This window comes from Sturnira hondurensis, unplaced genomic scaffold, assembly GCF_014824575.4.
Source record: "Sturnira hondurensis isolate 20B ecotype Veracruz unplaced genomic scaffold, ASM1482457v3 Scaffold0018493, whole genome shotgun sequence".
Classification (NCBI taxonomy): domain Eukaryota; kingdom Metazoa; phylum Chordata; class Mammalia; order Chiroptera; family Phyllostomidae; genus Sturnira; species Sturnira hondurensis.
Window position 1 is genome coordinate 3,377,736 of NW_028091124.1, and position 18,811 is coordinate 3,396,546.

General features: G+C 58.4%; 1 protein-coding gene across 2 annotated transcripts in view; it reads right to left on the reverse strand.

The window, feature by feature from the left end:
- Positions 1–18,811, reverse strand: part of SH3BP4 (SH3 domain binding protein 4) — a 68,341-nt gene that overhangs the window by 41,399 nt on the left and 8,131 nt on the right. The window lies entirely within an intron of this gene.

Sequence of the window (18,811 nt, forward strand, 5' to 3'; positions counted from 1 at the left end):
CCTGCGTCACTCTCGACATTACCTTGTCTAGCGTTTGTTCATTTTCCTTCTTTTCTACCAGAATGAGTGTTCCGCGAAGGCAGGTGGCTCACCTGGACCACCTGGAACATAGTAGGCACTCAGGAAATTGCTACAGAACCCCCTCAAGCACTCAGCGTGCCGGCTCTGCCAGGTGAACGCGCGCCGTCCGGGCACAGGAACCCACCTGTCTGGTTCGCTGCTGCATCCCAGCCCCCAGTAAGGGCTCCATTCGTTAGCAGGGCCTGGCCCCTGTCTGCGCATCGGTCTGCGCCCCACGTGGCCCTGGGTGCATCTCTCCCCCTGGGTGCATCTCTCCCCGAAGCACGCCACCTCGCTCGCTCCCCTTTGGCGCATCCCTCTCTGCTCAGGACACAACACACCTGCTTCCTGCTGCCACTTGCCGCGGGCCCCTTTCAGGGCTCTCCCCACTCTGGCCAGCCCACCTCCAGCCTCCTCAGCACCCCCTGCCAAATGCCTTCAACTCTGGACAAGTCAGGTGCCCACCCTCACCCTACACGCACCCCACCCCCTCCCGCAGGGAACGCCTCCTCAGACTCTCCTTCAAGCCCCAGCCCCCACGCACCAGGACTCCAGGTATCAGCGCCACCTCTCACGCCCACCGAAGGACAGCACTTCTGGGCAGGCCAGTGTAGGTGACCTCAAGGCCCACAGGTGACTCCCGCTCTTGACTCCTTAGAGTTGAGTCTCTGATGAGCGCTCACATTTCCCCAGTGCCTCCCAGCCCCTGGGCCTTGCATCAGACCGACCAGGAAGTCAGGGCCTGCCTCGGGCACAGCACGTTCTCAAGGGCAGGCTTCGCCCCGGCAGGGAGAGCTGCCAGCTGGAAGACATGTTCAAACACAGAAGCCGACAGACCCAGTGAAGCCACAGGTCTGCCCACAGGGGCCGCCAGCCTGCAGAAGCAGGCGATGGCCCTGTTCACCTGAGAGGGGCCCAGGCACCACAAGAAACCCAAACCAAGGACCACACAGCGCTGCCAGGGTAGGGGGTGTGGTGAGGGTCTCCAGGTAAAATCCAGGATGGCCAGGGAAATTTGAACTTTGGATACACAACACTTTCTTGTGAGTGCATTTGCCTCCCATGTACTCAAATGTACCTGGTGTCTTGCAGTTTTATCTGCTAACCCTGCTGCCCGAGTTGCCCGCCAGACTGTGCCCCTCAGAGGGGTTTCCCAAGACCTGTAGTCTCAAGGGGAGGAGATGGCCCGGGGGCGGGGGGTATCTGGAGCAGAGTCCACCCCTCTCCGAGTTCACTAACAAAGGGACCCTCGCCATGAGGGTCCCTTCTCATTAAAGCGCTTTTTTAAAAAAGAAAATCTTTCCTGCTGGCTGGGAAAAGGGGTTGTTTTCAATAATATTCCTTTTCCTTTCCAGCATAGTTCTGCAGGAATTCACAGACAAAGCCCTGGCCCTCGGACAACAAAGATCGCCATGGAAACAGGTCACCTCCATGCCGAAACTGTGACTTCACCTCCCGCGCCGGGCGCTGGCATTACCAGAAGAATCCCCGTGAAAACAAACACAAACCCGGATGGAGGGTCGGCAGGAAATGGAGCTGTTCTTTCTAATTTTAACTTTCTCCAGGAATGTGTTCGCTCTCGGGGGCTGGACACACTCTCCCCAGACCCTGCGTTCCTTCCTTCCTTCAGGGCAGAGCTGGCACCGCCAGGATCCGCCACAAAATGCAGACTCCGAGCGAGGGCGGGAGGGCGGGGCCCGAGGTGCGATGCTGACTCACAGGTTCTCCAAAGTGAGGGAGAGACCAAACCGCAGCGTTTGCACAGGAAAGCGCTCCCAGACCAGAGTGCCAGGCGAACAGCGGGGACAGAGGGCGCGGGCTCTGCCTCAGGAGGCAGCGTCAGAACATCAGGAGAAGCAGGAGCCCATTCCCCAGGCATGACGCCAAGGACGAGGGGCCACGGGCCAGGACCAGGAACACCTCGAAAACAAGCCTGCAGAGTTTCCCCAGGGGACAGGGTTCGGAACGAGCCTCACTGGACTTTTAAAGCCCACGTGGCCAGGACACAAACTGGGAGGCAGCGTTCTCGACACCCGTGGCCAAGGAAGGATTCTTTTCCAGAAAATTCAAAGAATTACAATTTAATAAGAAAAATGGGCCAAAACCATGAAAACGATCTTTGCATCAGAAGAAACCAGAAGAGCCAGCAAGCACTGGTTTACGGCCAACAGCACAGAAAGCGGAAATTAGAAACCTGTCAGGTGCCTGCTCAGACTCCTCGGACCAGACACCCCCTCAGAACGCAGCAGCCGGGGGCCTTGGCTCTGCCGCCGGGGGCGCTCTGTGTGGCCACCTGCCCCACTGAAACCAGCGAGGCAGAAAATCAAGAAGGTCACCCTCTTAATGGGGTCCTGGAATGGCCTCCCTCCCGCCTGGTGGCTTCTGTCTGTTAGAAGCAGGAGGCCAGGCCAGCCGCTTCAGGGCAGGAACCCCACAGGGTGAGACTACGGGGAGGGGGGATTTAGGGGCCACAGGAGAGCTGGCCAGCCACAAATGGGGCACAGTTCCACTCACACAGAGGTGATAAACATAAGGAACAAGTGACATTGCATAGCATCACATGTCTATTGCTCCAGGGTGAAACTGTAAGTAAATGCAAGGAAAACGATAGCCACACAATTCAAGACAGGGGCTACCTGGGCGCTTCGTGCGTGCCAGACTGAATGCATTTTGGGGAGGCAGGTGAGAAGGACATGAGGCCGCGCGGGGGCACCAGGAACTTCAAAGTCAAGGGTAAAGTGCCACTTCTTGGCTGGGATAGTGGCTGCACAAGTCTAGAGGGGTGTTCACAGTTTTTGTGATTTTTCTGCTCATTCTAAATATTTTCAAGTATTATGCATAGCTTTAAGACTCAGGGCCCCCATGGCTACCCCCTGGAATCATCAGGACAGGTGCCCAGCGCACCGTGGGGCCTGGAAAAGCTCCCCCACCTGCCATGCACTCACCCCACCCCACAAAGAACAGAGCAGCTCAACCTAGAAGCGTGGCCCCACCTGGAAACCCTTCTCTCGCTCCCGGCAGAACCAAACTCACAGGCCTCCGGCTTTTACCTGGCAGCCCTCACTCCGGAGTCACACTCCAGGTCCTCCCGGGCTGGACAGGGCTCCCAGAAACGGCCCCACCCCTTGCCTGTTCCCTTCCCGGTAATTAGGGCGTGGGCGGTGGGCTGGGCAGGCCTCAGCCTCTCCCCATCAGCCCTGCACTGTCCCCCAAGGCCTCGACACACCCCGTGTTGGACAATTTGTCCCTCTCCAGGCACCTGAAAACAAGAACCATCGGCAGCTGGAAGTTGGGAGCCACCCAGGCCACGTCCTGTTTGGCCACCGCGCCGATTCGGTCACGCCAATACTGCGGAACAAAAGAACTTTCTGCACGGGCTTAAGGGAAGGACGCTTGCCACAGGGAAGGAGCCAACCAGAGCTCACTGCGCCTCTCGGGGGCACGAAGGGCCTGGGCGCAGGCGCAGGCAGCCTCGGGGACTATGTGACCCACAGCGGGCGGCAGGTCGGTGCCCAGGACCCTGCATTTTGCCCACCCACCCCGACACCCCAATGTCTCGGGCTCTCCAACACTTTTGATGAATGAATGAGTAAGTGGCCAAGCCTTGTGAGATGGAGTGAGGAAACGCGTGATGTCCACAGCCCACGGGTGACGTGGACAAGTGCACACCCCCATGCGGCTGGGGGCCATGGCGGCCACCCCACTCTCTGTGCCACGGCCTTACAAGGAAGGAAGACCACCTGGAAGTCTAGCACCTGCCTTTTCTACAAAAACCCTGCACATGCCACACAGCTGGCTCCTCCCGAAGGCAGAGGAAGGGACCGGAAGTGTGTTTCCTCGCACGCACCCGGAGGGCTTCACGGGACTGCTGTGGGTGCCAACCGAAAGGTGCTGAGTCTCACTCGGGGCCTGGCCAGAGGCCTGGGCTTGGAAAGCGGGGTGTCGAGGGCCTTCTGGAGAGCCCAGCCTGCAGGGAAGGGCTCGTGAGTGATTCCAGGGGTACTTTGGACACCAAAGCGGCCGTCTGGCCCTTTGCCACATCTTGGGGGAAGGGCAACACTAGACGCTCGCGAGCACCCGAGGGTGCTCACCCAGCACAGGGAGCGCCATGAACTCTGGTCTGAGGGGCGAGCACCTCACCTGGGAAATGCCACCTGTCCCACCCGCCCGCAGGTGTGAAGCTTACCGGCGGTCTCCGGACGGCCTGGGGTCAGGAGCCTGGCTCCCTCCCTGGCCTACCTGCTTGTCTCCAAAGAGGGCAGGTTGGGGGGAGTGAATAATTCACACTTAGCACACGCAGCAGCTTTAGGTCCAGTCCCAACATGGGCAGACACAGACCACCGAGGACCCCTCCCGACACCACCACTCCCCTCACCGGCTCTCTTGTCCCTTTCCAGCCGACTCTCATCCCTATACTCGCAGTCAGGTTTATCTTCTGATTTACCTGCCTGATGAAACCTCAGACCCAGGCCCCAAGGCACAGACCAGCAGCCCCCTCCTCCAGACTTACTGGGTCTGAACCAGCCTTCTAACCCTTCTAACCTTCAGACCCCGGGCGACGCCCGTGCACAAAGATCTGAGATGAGCTGGGCAGGCCGAAGGCGGGTCTGTCTGCTCCCTGGAGCAGGGTCCTGTGAGAACCCTCCCCCGACCCCAAGATCACTGACTGGGGCGCAGAGCCCCGGGCTGTGTGCGAGGGCACACTCTGTGACTCGCCTGGGGCCACTGAGTGCCGGTGCTGGCTGCCTGGCTGCAGTGCCAGTGTGTGGCGGAAGCATGAGACAGCTGAAAGGGCAGACAGCTCAGCGTGGCCATGTCCGCTCCGCACTTGCTCTATTCAGCCATCCTCAGGGCAGACAGTCTCACCTGTTTCCCACACACCAACCCCCGACCCCGAGTGGATAACAGGACAGGCAGGGCCCCGGGGCCACCACCACGAACACCTCTCCCTGCCCCCAACCGGAGCCTAACTCCCCAGCCTCCGCGGCCTCCGCGGCCTCGGCGTTGCAGAGCAGCTTATAAACGGGCCCATTGTCCCCACTGCTCTGTTCCCATTCTCAAGTTCACCTGGCAAAGAGACGATCGTGTTTGCATTTGGAAACCAGCTCCCCGCTGGCCAGGAGAGCAGCTCACCTCTGAGCGCTGGGTCCAGGAGAACAAAGAAGGCGCTGTGGGCAGGAGACAGGCCCTGGCCTGACCCGGAGGGGCTGGGCCCCGGGCGCTGGGCTTTGAGGAACTGGGCGGCTACAGGCTGGGGTGAGGAAGGCAGGGGCGCGGAGGACCCAGGCTTCTCCCCAACAGGGGCACCTAGACCCAGATGCCAGCTGGGTCGCTGCGCTTCGTGAGCAGGCATGGGTGCAGAGGGCAGGGGGCGTGAACCCCCTGCCACCCACCCACCCCGTGGCCGTCCCCGTGTGTTTTAAACACACTCTTCCTTTCAGAACAGACTCAGGTCCACAGAAAAGCTGTGTGGAAAAGGCCTGTTGCACGTGTGAGACATTTCACACAAGCCTAGTGGCCATCACAGGACAAAAACCCAGAGCTGAGACATAAAGCAAAGGGAAGAAACAGAAAAACCCGCATGGAAGGTTTGAAGAGAACACAGTGGGTCCCCAGCCCTGCTCTCCTTGCTGCCAACATCACACAGTAGGACAGTACACCTGTCACTGTCACTAACTAATGCCATTCCTCCCCCGTATGGTCATTGTCTCCCCCAACGTCCTGTTCCCGCCCCAGGACCCCTCCCAGGGTGCCACTCAACACGCAGCCCTGTCTCCCGAGGCTCCTTGCAGCCCTGACGGTGTCTCAGACACCCCCACACTGGGACGACCTCGGCGGTCTCAACCAGGGCTCCTGTGGGTGCCCCTCTGTTGGCGTGCACCTGCCGTTACTACATGGTCACGGGGTCTGGGGAGGAAGGTCACGGAGGGGACGTGCCCTTCTCCTCGATGTCTGCCAGGGTCAAGCACAGTCAGCACGGCTCGGCTGCCAGTGCTGACCTTGGCCCGCCCCCAGCATCTGTGAAGCCCCTTATGCAGGCCCCACCCTCCCTCTCTGCAGAAAGACTCCCCAAGTCCACTGCCAGCCAGGGCTGTGTGTGCACACAGGCTCTTCTGTTTCTAACAACACAAACAAAGCAAAGCACCCTGCACACACCTGGGGAACAGAGCCCTGCTTAGCTACAGCAGCTCAGAGTGAGCGGGAGGGCTGCCTCTTAGCCACAGACTCCCACTCCCGGTCGGTTCCCCCACACGGACCAAAGCCAGAGGCATGGGACCGCAGCTGACCGGTTAGCACAGGGCGGGGAGGGTGGGGGGGAGAGGGGCTGGGTAAGTGACACAGGTGACAGACACCCTGGCCTGGGTTTCTACAAAGGCTGCTTCTAGTGGGGCCAGACACCAGCGGCCGGGCTCAGGCCCTTGGCACACACCTGGCCAGGTGGGCTGGCACTGGATGAAGGAGGCCACCCTGCAGGGATGGATGGGTTGCCTGGTGAAGTCCCTCAAGTTTGTGGTGTCCTTCCCAGGTGTCATCAGAGGACGGCCCTTGACCTGAGACACACAGAGAGGACCCACAGGTTGCAGGCACCGCCCTCGGCTGAGTGCCCCAAGCTCCGGAGCCGCTGTCCTTCGGAGAGCTCGGCGTCAGTGCGGGGCCTGACCACACTGGGCGGTGGGCACCTGAGGACGCGGGGGAGAAGAAACCCATCCTCTTCCAAGTTCCTTTTGGGGAGAGAAGTGGGGAGGGGGGGTGGGGACGGCTCCAGGTCAGACCACTTCTGTTCGATTTTTGACCTTCAAAGTTTGGGTGAAGTGCTCGGTACCTCCATTTCCCCATACGCTAAATGAAGAAGCTCGTGGTGCCTACCTCACTGGCAGGGTTCTAGAACCAGGCAAGATCTCTCAGGGCAGCATTGGACGAAAGCTCTTGTCACCCCACGGAACGCAGGCCCTGTGGCCTTGGCAGGTGCCCGAGCTCCCCTGGGGAAGCGGGCCCACCTGCGCAGGAAGAGGGCAGCAGCACAGGCGTACTCAGCACCGCATCGCACCCGCTGATCACCCGCTGATCGCCTGCTGCCCTGGGGGCTGCTGCCATCACCCCCATCACTTGGAGACCTTCCGTCTTGGGACAAGGCACTACTCGGCCCAAACCGAAGGCCGTGTCTGGCGTGGGGTCCCCGGCACAGAGCTGCCGCTGCCACCAGGACAAAGAGCTCAGTCCCCCGTCCACACCATCCACCCCCCTTGAGCCCCCAAGCCCCATGAAGTCCCAGGCAGCTGCTTGCTGGGCCCGGCTTGGAGGCCCCCAGGGACAGCGCTGAGAGGTGTGCCGGGGCATGTCACACCTGTTATCAGGGTAGGTTTTATGACTGCCCTCATTACAAATGGCCACGTGTCTCGGTGGACCCCACAGAGCCCCCTAACTCCTCCCTGTCCTCCCTCCTGTGGGCTGAACAGCGCCTGACACCAGCTGTGAGCGGCCGGGAGCTCTGGGGAGGGGAGGAGAGGGGAGCAGGGGGGCTGTGTGGTGATGCCCTCTCTCCATGCAGGGCCAGCCCATCACTAAAGCAGAAGCCTAGGGGCTGAGTGGAGCTGAAGGTTCCAGAAGCTGTTGGTTTCCAAGAGGGCCCAGCGCACCCCGAGTTGTAACTCAGGACACCACTGTGAACTCCACGCTGAGTGTCCATGGGACAACCCGCTCCACCCAACGCAGCATTTGCGGGGCAGCAAAGTGGGGTCAAGTTCAAGACCATCATGGAGCCTGCAGTGACCCTTTTCCAAGGGCTGGTAAGGAGCTGACTGGCTGAGACAGGTGAAAACACTCCTGTTCAAAGGTTCAGGCAAACCCGCTGAACCAGACCCAGAGAAACACCTGGCCTCATGGCCGTGTGGGCAGTGCTGCCCGCAGCCCCCAAACCTGGCTTCCAAAAGGGGATGGGGCCTCAAGGCAGCTGGTGGGGGAGGGACGCAGGGGAAGGCACTCACTGGCTGCCCCCGAGGGTCTGCACGGAGGGTCTGCACGTGCATGCCGTCCTCACACGCTGGACGGCTTCCACCCTGGTGCCGCCCCCTCATGCTCTTCGGCCGGACTTGGGGCTGCAGGGAAGCTGTTTCCCTTGGGGGGGGCCGTTGAAACCCCCTCCCAGAAGGCAGGACGGCGGGCGCACAGGAGTGATGAATGACACGGACCTCCGACCTCTGTCACCACAGGGGTGGTGATGCGTGATGCAAACAACTCCGGGAAGACGCGCTGCCCCCGGCAGGCAGATGGGTGACATCGTGCGACCTGCCCCCAGGACAGCAGGGGAAGCCCAGGCTGCAGGAATGGGGTGAAGGACCCCACTTCTGAAACGACGTCCCAGTGCCTAGTCTCCCAGGGGCTGTCAGAGGGTTTTTCATGTCTTCCACCGGGTCTGTTCTCTCAATCTATGATAAGCACAGGGGGCTCATAAACCAATGGAAAACGCATTCACTGGGCGATCTGCAGTCCCTGAGTGGGCGGCTCTTCTGAGATTTCCCATGGGGGGAGGGGGGACCAGCACATTTTCTCCGTGGTTTTCATGACAACGGACTGTAACTACAGGAGCCCTCTGAACAGTGTGCGGGGAAAGGCGGCCTTCTGGGAGCAACGCCAGGGAGGCCTGCTCCCAATTTCACGGAAGGAAATCCTTCTAAATGGTCTGCTCAGAAATCAGCTCCCTAAGCTCATGTGAAGTGGGAGGAACCCATGCTATCGAAAACAACTCAAATGGGCTTTCATTTTCACTACAAGCAGCTTGGGTACCAATGAAGGGAGGAAAAGGGACCATCAAACACACTTCACAGAAAATCTAAGTCAACAGAAAAAGGACTGACCAGCCAACAAGTGGGTGAAAAGGTGTTCAGCCTCACTCACTACTGGGGAATGCAAGTCAAAGCCACGACCCAGCCTCCCCTCTCAGCCCCGAAGATGAGGATGGTCAAAGCCAGAAAAGAAAGCCCTGGCTGGCGTAGCTCAGTGGATTGAGCATGGGCTGTGAACCAAAGGGTCGCCGGTTCGATTCCCAGTCAGGGCACACGCCTGGGTTTCTGGCTGGGTCCCCGATGAGAGCCATGTGAGAGGCAAACACACACTGATGTTTCTCTCCCTCTCTTTCTCCTTCCCTTCTCCTCGCTCTAAAAATAAATAAATCAAATCTTTAAAAGAAAAAATCAGAACAGAAAAGAACGCATGTTGGAGAGATTGGAGAACCCGGAACGGTGCGTACTGCTGGTGAGCATCAAATGATACGGCCACTATAGAAAACCGTATGGAGGTTCCCAAAATAAAAGCGAAAACAGAATTATCATACGATGCCACAATCCCACTTCCGGGTATGCACCCAAAAGAACGGAAAACAGGGTCTCGAAAAGATAAAGTCACCCACCTGTGTTCACAGCTGCGCTATTCCCAACAGCCAAGAGGTCCGTCTTATACGTGTTTCTTTTAACCACAATTAAAAATAAACAAATAACACTTCTTAAGAAGAGGGAGGCCCTAAACATTGACCTGTTCTGTGCTCTTCACGTAGTTGCCAAAGATGATGGCGTCTGGCAACACCCCACAGCGACACACACCGAACTCCCTGCAGGTCGGGCCTCCAGCCCCACCAGACAGCAGGGAAGAAGTTGACAATTCGAGAAGCGCTGAGCCGCACTGCCCAGTGGGTTGGGCATCCTTCCGCAAAGTGAAAGGTGGCAGGTTCGATTCCTGGTCAGCGCAGGTGCCTGGGTTGCAGGTTCCGTCCCCACCCCGACTCCCCAACTCCTGGTCACCAAATTCGGCTTTCTGTTTCTGTGAATTTGACTATTCTAGGTAGCTTGTAAACGAAGAGTCATTCAGTACTTGTCTTTTTGTGACTGTTTTGTTTCACTGAGCACAACGTCCTCAGTGTCCGGCCCCACTGCAGCCGCCGAGGCTTCCTACCCCTCCAGGCTGCACACGCTCCCCTGGTCCCCCCGGGGCCACGTCAGCGAGGGCATTGGGCCTGTGCCTCTTCCTCTCTTTCCCTCTCTCCAAACATAAGTTCACAAAATTTATAAAGTGTCTAGGAAACCAAACAATCCCCTCTACAGCTGCCTGGAGAGGCAAGAAGGGGTCCTGATCTGAAAGCCAGCGATTTCCAACTGTTCTCATCTCAGGGCACATACACTAATTACTAAAATTCTGCGGCACACCAAAAAATATATACTGTGCCTATCTGACAAAAAATTAGGTATAGCCCTGGCTGGTGTAGCTCAGTGGATTGAGCTCGGGCCTGCGAACCACACGATCGCGGTTCGATTCCCAGTCAGGGCACATGCCTGGGTTGCAGGCCAGTTCCCAGCAGGGGACGCAGGAGAGGCAACTGTACATTGATGTTTCTCGCCTTCTCTCCTTCCCTTCCTCTCTAACAATAAATAAATAAAATCTTTTAAAAAAATTAGGTATAACTTTGATCGATATATAAAATATATATATATGATAGTAATTACCTACGCTTTTTGTTCTGAAGTGACTTTCTAAAAAATCTGGTGTGTATCTTTGTATGTGAAGGTTTCCGGTGCCAGGAATTAACCAATCCGATGCGACCTTACTACGCAGCATGACATAAGAGGCGGCTCTATTATGTAACCTGTATGTTTATGGTTCGGGACGAGGCACTCACACCCGATGGCTGCTGTAGTGTCCGCCATTGTCACTTTTACTTGACAATCTAAGGGAAAAGAAGTTGGTGACCTGAAATAGGCAGAGCATGTTTTAAACGTCCCCGTGGTGCACGGGTGGCACATGGCTGCCCAGAGCTGAGACAGAAAGGGAAACGTGGGGACCTGTGCGTCATCCCAGAAGAGCCCCACCGGCTGAGGGGCTCAGCCCCAGAAGCCAGGCCGAGGAGTCCCGTCCAGGCGGGCTTCCACAGAGAGCCCTGTCCAGCCTGGAGACACCGCCCGCGCCAGCCGGGCACAGCGACTCGCCTTTCGCCTTCCAGGTGTCTGTCTGTTCGGAATGGCCACAATAGCACTCGTCACCCTTACCGCCCACAGATGTGAGCACACCAAACATTTAGAAAAAGCAGCTTCTCGGCAATGACACCATTCAAGACACGGTGCCCACGCCGACCCCCTAGGCTGGTGTTTTCACTCTGGCTGGGCAGAGACGCCTACAGCACTTTGAAAATCAGGGATGTGGGGGCCCCAGCCCCAGGCCTGCAAGTAACCGTCACTGTGACTCCAATGCGGGAGGGCAGGAGGATGGGAGGAGGACGCAGAGACGCCCCTTAAGCTCAGGAGTAAGGTACCTTATGGAGGGATGCTGTCCAGCCAGTGCTCAGTGCCACTGCTTACGCCTGGGTTGTCGCAGCTGAGGCTGGAACAGGCAGGCAGGAGGCCCCAGGAGGCAGGCCCAGGAACACATGTCACTGGGGGACACTGTGGCCTCTTAGGGTCAGGCTTGGAGGACTCAGGGAGGGGCCAGCCAGAGAGAAAATCCTCCTGGCCCACCTGCCAGGCCCAAGCTTCCAGGCCGGAAAAGTGGGACTCTCTCTGGGAAACCAGGGGGTGAGGTGGCGTGGGGGTCTGCAGGCCTGGAAGACACATGATCAGATGGTGCTCTCAGTTCTCAGAAAAGGGCGAAGGCCGTGACCAAACCGTGCCCAACGCGCTGAAGGCACCAGTGCGTGTCTGCAAGGGAACCAGGGAATGAATGAGCGGGTAAAAAGGAGGGTCGGCTTCCCGGGAGGAGGCTGGGGTCACAGAGCCACGCCACTCACCACCGACACTGGTACCTACGGGACATCATGGGGCTATGGAGTCCTGAGATACATGTAATAACATGCAGCCTCCCAAACGCAGAAACAGGGGCCCTGAGCATTGGGTGGGGGGGCCTGGGAGGGACCTAGACTCTCACCCGAGTCACCCCCAGACCAAGGCATTGAACGCACAAAACCCAAACCGCCCAACAATGCAAAGAGCAACTAAAAGGCACAGCGGGGTTAGCAGATTGGACGGCATGCAAGGCAACTTTCTCAGAGGGAACTGCACCTTCAGGCGCTGGGGGAGACACCTGGGGCACGTCGGCCGGTGAGACGGCCACCTCCTCCAGCGAGAAGCCCCCGTGAGCGCTAAGGCTGCACTTGTTCTCGACCCCACCACGTCATTCTGGCGGAAATGCTTCCTACAGGCAACAGCTGGGCAGACGGGAGCCCCGCGACTTGGCCGACCCCCAAACCACAGACGAAGGGAGCTCGCCAGGCCCGAGACGCACACCCGTCTAGGAAGAGGCCAGGGTCAAACCAACCGCAGGAGTTACTGCCGCAAATACGAAGTATCTCGACAGGGCGCTCTCATCTTGCGAAAAGGGCCGCTTATACACCTGTGAGGTGAGCCCACAGCCCACTGACCCAGACAGGGCGACCGTGCAGGAGGACCGGAAAGGTGACATTCGGGACTGGGGACGTTGGACACACACAAAACGGAGGACTTCGAGGTGGACAAGGCAGTCAGGCGGCAGAAAGACCCAACCATCTCACAGACGGAACACAGACAAAGAGAACTGTCAGTGCTGCTCCAGGGAAAACGACAGCACCCGGCGTGTCCGGAACCACGCGCCCAGCTCCCAAAATATGACCGCCAGACGGACCATATGGCACACAGCAAAGAACTGAACTTCACCAGTGAGCTTAGTCGCAGCAAACCAAAGCCCACGTCCCGGGGGAAATGCTGTGCGGGGGTCCAAGGGTCCTCACCAGCCAGCACGAGACGGTTCTGGAAGCCTCAGTGAAGTCAGAAGTAGGAATCTGGGCGGACACCCACTGGTCCCGATGCAATGGAACCAGAGGTTAAGTAGAAAATGAGAGGGAAGAAAGAGAGAGAGACAGAAAAGGAAAAAACTAAACTCTCCTTAGGACACCGGGGCCGCCCTGGCTGGGCGCACTCCCCAGGCTGCTTCCTGAAGCACCCAGTCAACAACTGTAACCCCCACCCCTCACCCACTGCCCCAGTGACGTTGCCACTTACAAACAGTCTCTCGGAGCTCAAACATCCAAAGAGTCGACTCTAGAACTTTCCATCAGTTACCACAAAGCTGGCCTGCGTCAGTTATCATGAAGCTGGCCTGAGTGCAGGGCACAGGTGGTCCCACCCACCATTCACTCCATCAGCTGCGATGGGCAGGCCAGAGCGGACCCAGTGGCCCAGGGCCGGGTCACCCTCAGCACACTGAGGCACCTTGGTGCCAACTCTGTGGGTGGCGGAAATGCCATTGGAGGCACCTTGACCCCTCCAAGTGCAGCTCCCCATGCAGCACTAATTCTTCGTTTAACCTGAATGGCCAGTCAGGGAAGCATCACCAAGCAGACCCATCTGACGGCAGGCTTCCCAGGAATACAGACTTCCCTCTACAGCGACCACCCCCTGGTGACGAGGATGTGATTCTAGCTGATCCCAACGGAGTGCCCTGCCTGGCGCCTGGCATGGCCCAGACTGTGACAGCCGGCTGTTTCGTAGAGACGAGGGGCGGTCATGGCCACAGCACTGGCCACAGCACCGCCCACCACAACGGCAGGCTCCCACGTGCACGCCACGAGGGAGGGTGCGGCGGGGAGATGATGGAGCCCCTCCTGCCCAGCTCGCCCCACCCTCAAGCCCTGGCTTCCCTGGTGGACAGGGATCAGCCCCCTCAGACCACCCACAGGGCTGCTGCCTGAGCCTCCTGGCTCACCTGGGACCTTGCCCTGCTTGTCTCCACCTCCTGGGCACCATCCTGCGCTGTTCTCTGGGCTGGTGGGAAGCACCCTGTCCACCCTGGGCTGGGGGTGTCCCTGCCCCCGGGGAGACTTGGCACCCAGTGTCACAGTGACAGCCTGGACGCAAATCCGGCGCTGCGCTCCCGGCTCCGACAAGGCCCCTACCCCTCTCCTCTGGACAGGCTCCCTATTGGTGACACCAGCATCGCAGACCCCCTCACCTCACAGGACCTGTGCAGATGGAGAGTTCACACGTGAAGTGCAAAGGCAGAGCACAGCCCAGAGCAAAGGCTGCTGATGTCCTGGCTCTCATCTCCAAACGCATGGTGTGCCCGAGCTCTGTAAGGACGCCCACAAGGACAGGGTGGGAGGCGAGGGTGGGGGGAGACTCCACCATTATTAGCACAGCTGATTCTGCGTCTCTGACTTGTCTGTTACCAGGTATCATGTCGGCTGGATTAAGTGGTTGCACTCCCCCAACAGAATGTTCTCATCAGTGTGACACCAGGACTCTTTGCCATCAGTGAAACTGACTTCCGCTCGAAGTTTCTGAGTGTCCCTATCATTCAAAGGAAGCTGAGGGGGACACAGGCACAGACCCCCCGGCACCCCAGCACAGGGCATGCAATCTGTCTGGAAGGCGCCAGAGATGCCAGTGCCCGAAACACATGCTTCTGGGACAGAGTGGGAGCTTCTCTGCCGTGGGGCTGACGGAGAAAGGCTCGTGAGTGACGCTGCCCGTGAAACATCTGGTGTGGTGTCCCCTTCCATGACCTCAACAGTCCACTCTCGAGGTCTGTGTACCCACAGCAGCACCAGGGCACCGAGGTGAGGGATGGACGCCCCTCTACCAGCGTCTGGGCACCAGCACCATGCAGCCCCCTCCCTGGTACTTCCCTCCCTCGCCGCATCCAGGGACCCACCACACTGTCCTCTGGCTTCAGGGCCGTCATCGGCAAGATGTGGGCAGTGACACTGAGCCCCCGATTTCCGCGGCGGTCACGTAAGTCAGGGACGGGGGAAGTGCCCGCCTGCAGATACTGGCTGCCGTTCTCCCAAACACTTTGACTTTTGTCTGTTTTGTTACAGACAACAGAGGGGTCGGGCTGAGGGGACAGGAGACCGCACCCCCAAAGCTCGCCTGCCAACTTCCCCTCCCACGCCACGTGTTGTTTCTGAGGCCCCTGTTCGAAACTCCGGGCAGTAAAACCCGAGGCGAAGGACAGCGGCTGACAGCCCGACACATTCAAAGTCACCCACGCACGGCTTGTCTTCCCGTGGAGCCTGACTGACAAGCCCCTGCCGTAAACCAGCAGCCTGTCCCCACCGCCTCACTCACCTGTCCCTGCAGCCTCCGCCCACCGTCCCCAAGGAACCCTGCTCTTCCTCCATTTTCCTGCCCCTCGAACGGCCCGCTTCTCCCCAGAACCCTCATCTGACCCCCAAGGGAGCAATTTCTGGACAGTGTCACGAATGACCAAACAGCAGTGTTGATGACATCACCTTCCAGCTCTCGGTCGCGTCCTTTTCACCTTGAAGCGGGGGTTTACTCTGAGTGTTGAGGACAGCTGGGAGTCCCCGTGGAGCGGAAGGTTGTACTTGAGTGTCCCCAGAAGCAGACCCGGGAGTCCCTACTCACGTGGGTTAAACACAGCAATCCGCTGGCAGCTCGAGTGGGGCCAGGAGGGGGCTGTCAAGAGGGAGCCACCGGCCAGCCTGCGGAGTTTCGGCACCTGACAAGGGACGCCAGGACTCACGCAGCCTGGTGCCCAGGGTGCTGTGGCCTGGGGGGCAGCCTCGGAGACAGTCAGGGACCCATCTCGCCAGGTCCCTCCGATGCCATTTCACTGGGAGTCTCCACCTCTTCATACACCTTCCCTTTCGGGAATATAAAAAAGCTGTGACTCCCTCAATGACTGACAGGAGGCTTCGTTTCCCAAGTTTCATTTTTTAAAGTAAAGGTAACTCTTAAAACTGTACGGAGGGGTCATTTAATCAGATGGTCCCACAACAGCCCACGAGGGAGAGGTGCCACTGTGGATCACAGAGTGGGGTCCCAGGAGCCTGTGAGGAGGGGATCCCACATGAGGTACGGTGTGTCGGGTCCCCTCCCTGCCCCCTTTCCAATCCTGCAGGCATATCTCATCGAGGCCCCTCGGTGTGCGGAGGCAGAGCTCAGAGCTGACTGCAGCCCCACCCAGCCATCAGCTCCCCCGTCACCCTCAGGTGCTCCCTTGAGCGGTCACCTCCTGTGCTTCCCCGCACCTACCCAACCACTTGCCATCCTCAAGACCCCTGCCTGCACCCACACAGTTCCTCTACGTCCCCTGCTTAGTGGGGCTTCTTGGGGGAGACTGTCCTGCACCCCCCTGAAGCACGCCTCATGAACCCTGACCTCCGCAGTCAGGGCTGGGCTGTCTCTGGTGGTTTCTCCATGCCCCCACCTGGCACATGGCGGCTCAGGGCGGGTGACAAATGCAGGAGCTCAGGTCACACAAGAGCTGATCAGAAGGAGGGGAAGAGGGCCAGGACGGTGTCCCCATGAGTTACCCGAGGGCCCAGCGTCAAGCCTGGTGCAGGGGCTCCAGCCCCCACACTCTGTGCCCCGAATAAATCAGAGTGGGTTTAACCAGAGTGAGCAATCAGATCCCCGGGCTTCCCGGCAGCCCCCAGCATGCGGCCTGAGGTTCCGGTCGGTGGACGATGACTCAGGACAGGTCGGGTGCCAAGACCGGAGGCAGCAGCCAGGTCCCCTGCAGAACCACGCTCAGGAGACAGGCCAGAGTCCGCTGCCACAACTCGGCTTCCCTCTCCTGCCAGGAGGCGGCGGCCCCGCACACCAGCCCGCCGAGAGAAACAGCCCATTCCCTCGTCGTCAGAGGATGGCACGGGGCACTTGCCTCTTCACGAACCCAGAGCCTCTGAAAATCCAGTCTGTGCTGCCGCCCTGTGCCGGAGGGCCCACCGTCCATCCTGTCACAGCCAAATGCAACGACGTGACCCTGGGAAGTCTGCAGTGGCCGTTTCTGAAGCTGAACACGTGGAAATCACTCCTGCCCTCCCAGGTGGCCGTGGGCCCTGCAGACCTCCCAGGAGAACTGTTCCTGCTCCAACACACACGGGCTCCCCCATATTTTCCTGTTCCTGAAACCTGCACATCTGTGTGCATCCTAAAATTGAGGGGTATACTTCCAAGCCCACCCGAAAACTCATAGTGCAAGGCATGTTAGGAGTTAGACCATCAGAAGTAAGTCCCCCAGAAGGGGTGCCGGCAACTCTAAGGCTGACGGACAAGTTCACCAAATTTTGTTCAAGAGATGAAGACGCTGTGTCGCCCTTTGGGGGCGCTTTCCCGAGGAGTGAGTACACACTCACCCAGCGACTCACAGAATTGGTTCTGCGTAGATTTGCAGCACAATGAAAGCAAAAACAAAAAAACAAAAAAACCAACAACATTCCAACGACAAACCTGCAGACACAAACCCGCAGACAGGCTAAGATAATCTCCAGACGGTCACTGCAGTCCCGTTTCTAACTCCCCAGGAATGGGAACCCACCCAGGAACAAGGACGCGTTCAATAAGGAGGGTGCGCCCCCCAACACACACCTGACCCAAATCTGTGCCCGTTCCTCCGAAAACACGTCCGCCACTGTCTGAGATGGAAAGCACAGGACTCACTGGGCAGACACTGCCACCCAGGGCCGGTCAGAGTTCATTGCCATCACCGCCGTCTTTCGAAAGTCAAGATTCACTTGTCCACCGTCGTGGGGGTTATCCCAGGTGGCGGAGTTCCTCTGGTGGGAACCTTTTCTCCTTCTGCATTTTCTAATGTTTCTGAAATGAGCACCACTTGAGTAATTTAAAAAAAAACAAAACCTTAACTAGACAGGGTTTAAAGAAAAAATAATCCTAAGAAACTAGTCCCCAAACACTTCCTAGATGTAGGAAGTGTTGGATTGACTGCAGGGTACTTCTCACCCTCTCTGCGTCCCCCAAGGAGTCAGGGCAGGTCCGGCCCCTGCAAACAGAGCCTCCCGCAAGGAGCTGCCAGCCCCCCACGCCACCAGGCAGAACCACACTCCGGCCAGGTCTGGGGCTGGGGTGCACCCTGCCGCTCCCACACCTCTCTGGCTCCCAGGGCTTCGAGAAATGGGCTCAATCTGGGGCTCTGATCCCTATGTAGCCCATCACCTGCTACACCAAAAAGCGTCCACGTGCGGCCCTCTTGATTGATTCAGATGGTGCAACGTGAAAAAGGCAACTCTCTATGCACTTGGCACTGCAGGATAACCTACAGCACGGACACGGGGCCGAGGCGCCACCGTGAAGCAGGGCTCCCAGACAGGATGGGGGTAAGCGGCACCATCACCACTGACAGATCAGAAAGCTGAGGCTGGAGCAGTCCAAAAGCTTGCCCAAGGTCAAAACCAGAAGGGAACAGAAGCCAAAGACTCCAACGCAGACAGGTGGATGGGGCTGAGAAACCCTGATGTCACTGGAAATTAGACAAGTCCTAAGGGTGGGCCACTGAAGACCCCACCAAGAAAAGGAACTTCCCGAGTCCAGCCGCGACAACTTGGCCTGGCCGTCTCTGCTCCCTGACAATGGCCTGGAAACAGTGTTGGAACAACGTGAGAAATGATGAGTCACTTCATTTCTTAATAAAGATTTTCCTTGAATCAAATGTGATGACTTGCAGTTATGCAGACTGGGTCGTTTCTATCTGACCAACAGAAAGGAGACAGCCACTTACAGGAAACTCGGGCACAGAGACACAGGCGGCCCCGAGAAAACTCCCGTTCGAAGCGGGATTCAAGTTTCCAAGTGCATGGGGGGGGGGTCCCCAAATAGCAACCGTAGGGGAGAGCTTAGCATCTATCTAAATGTCAAATGACCTGAAAGGTGAATTTCTCAGGCTCTTAAAATACTTAAGAACAACACAACGTGTGAGCGAGGAGGCAGTCCCCAGTCCCACCTGGAGGAGATGAGCTCGTGGCGGCTGCAGAAGC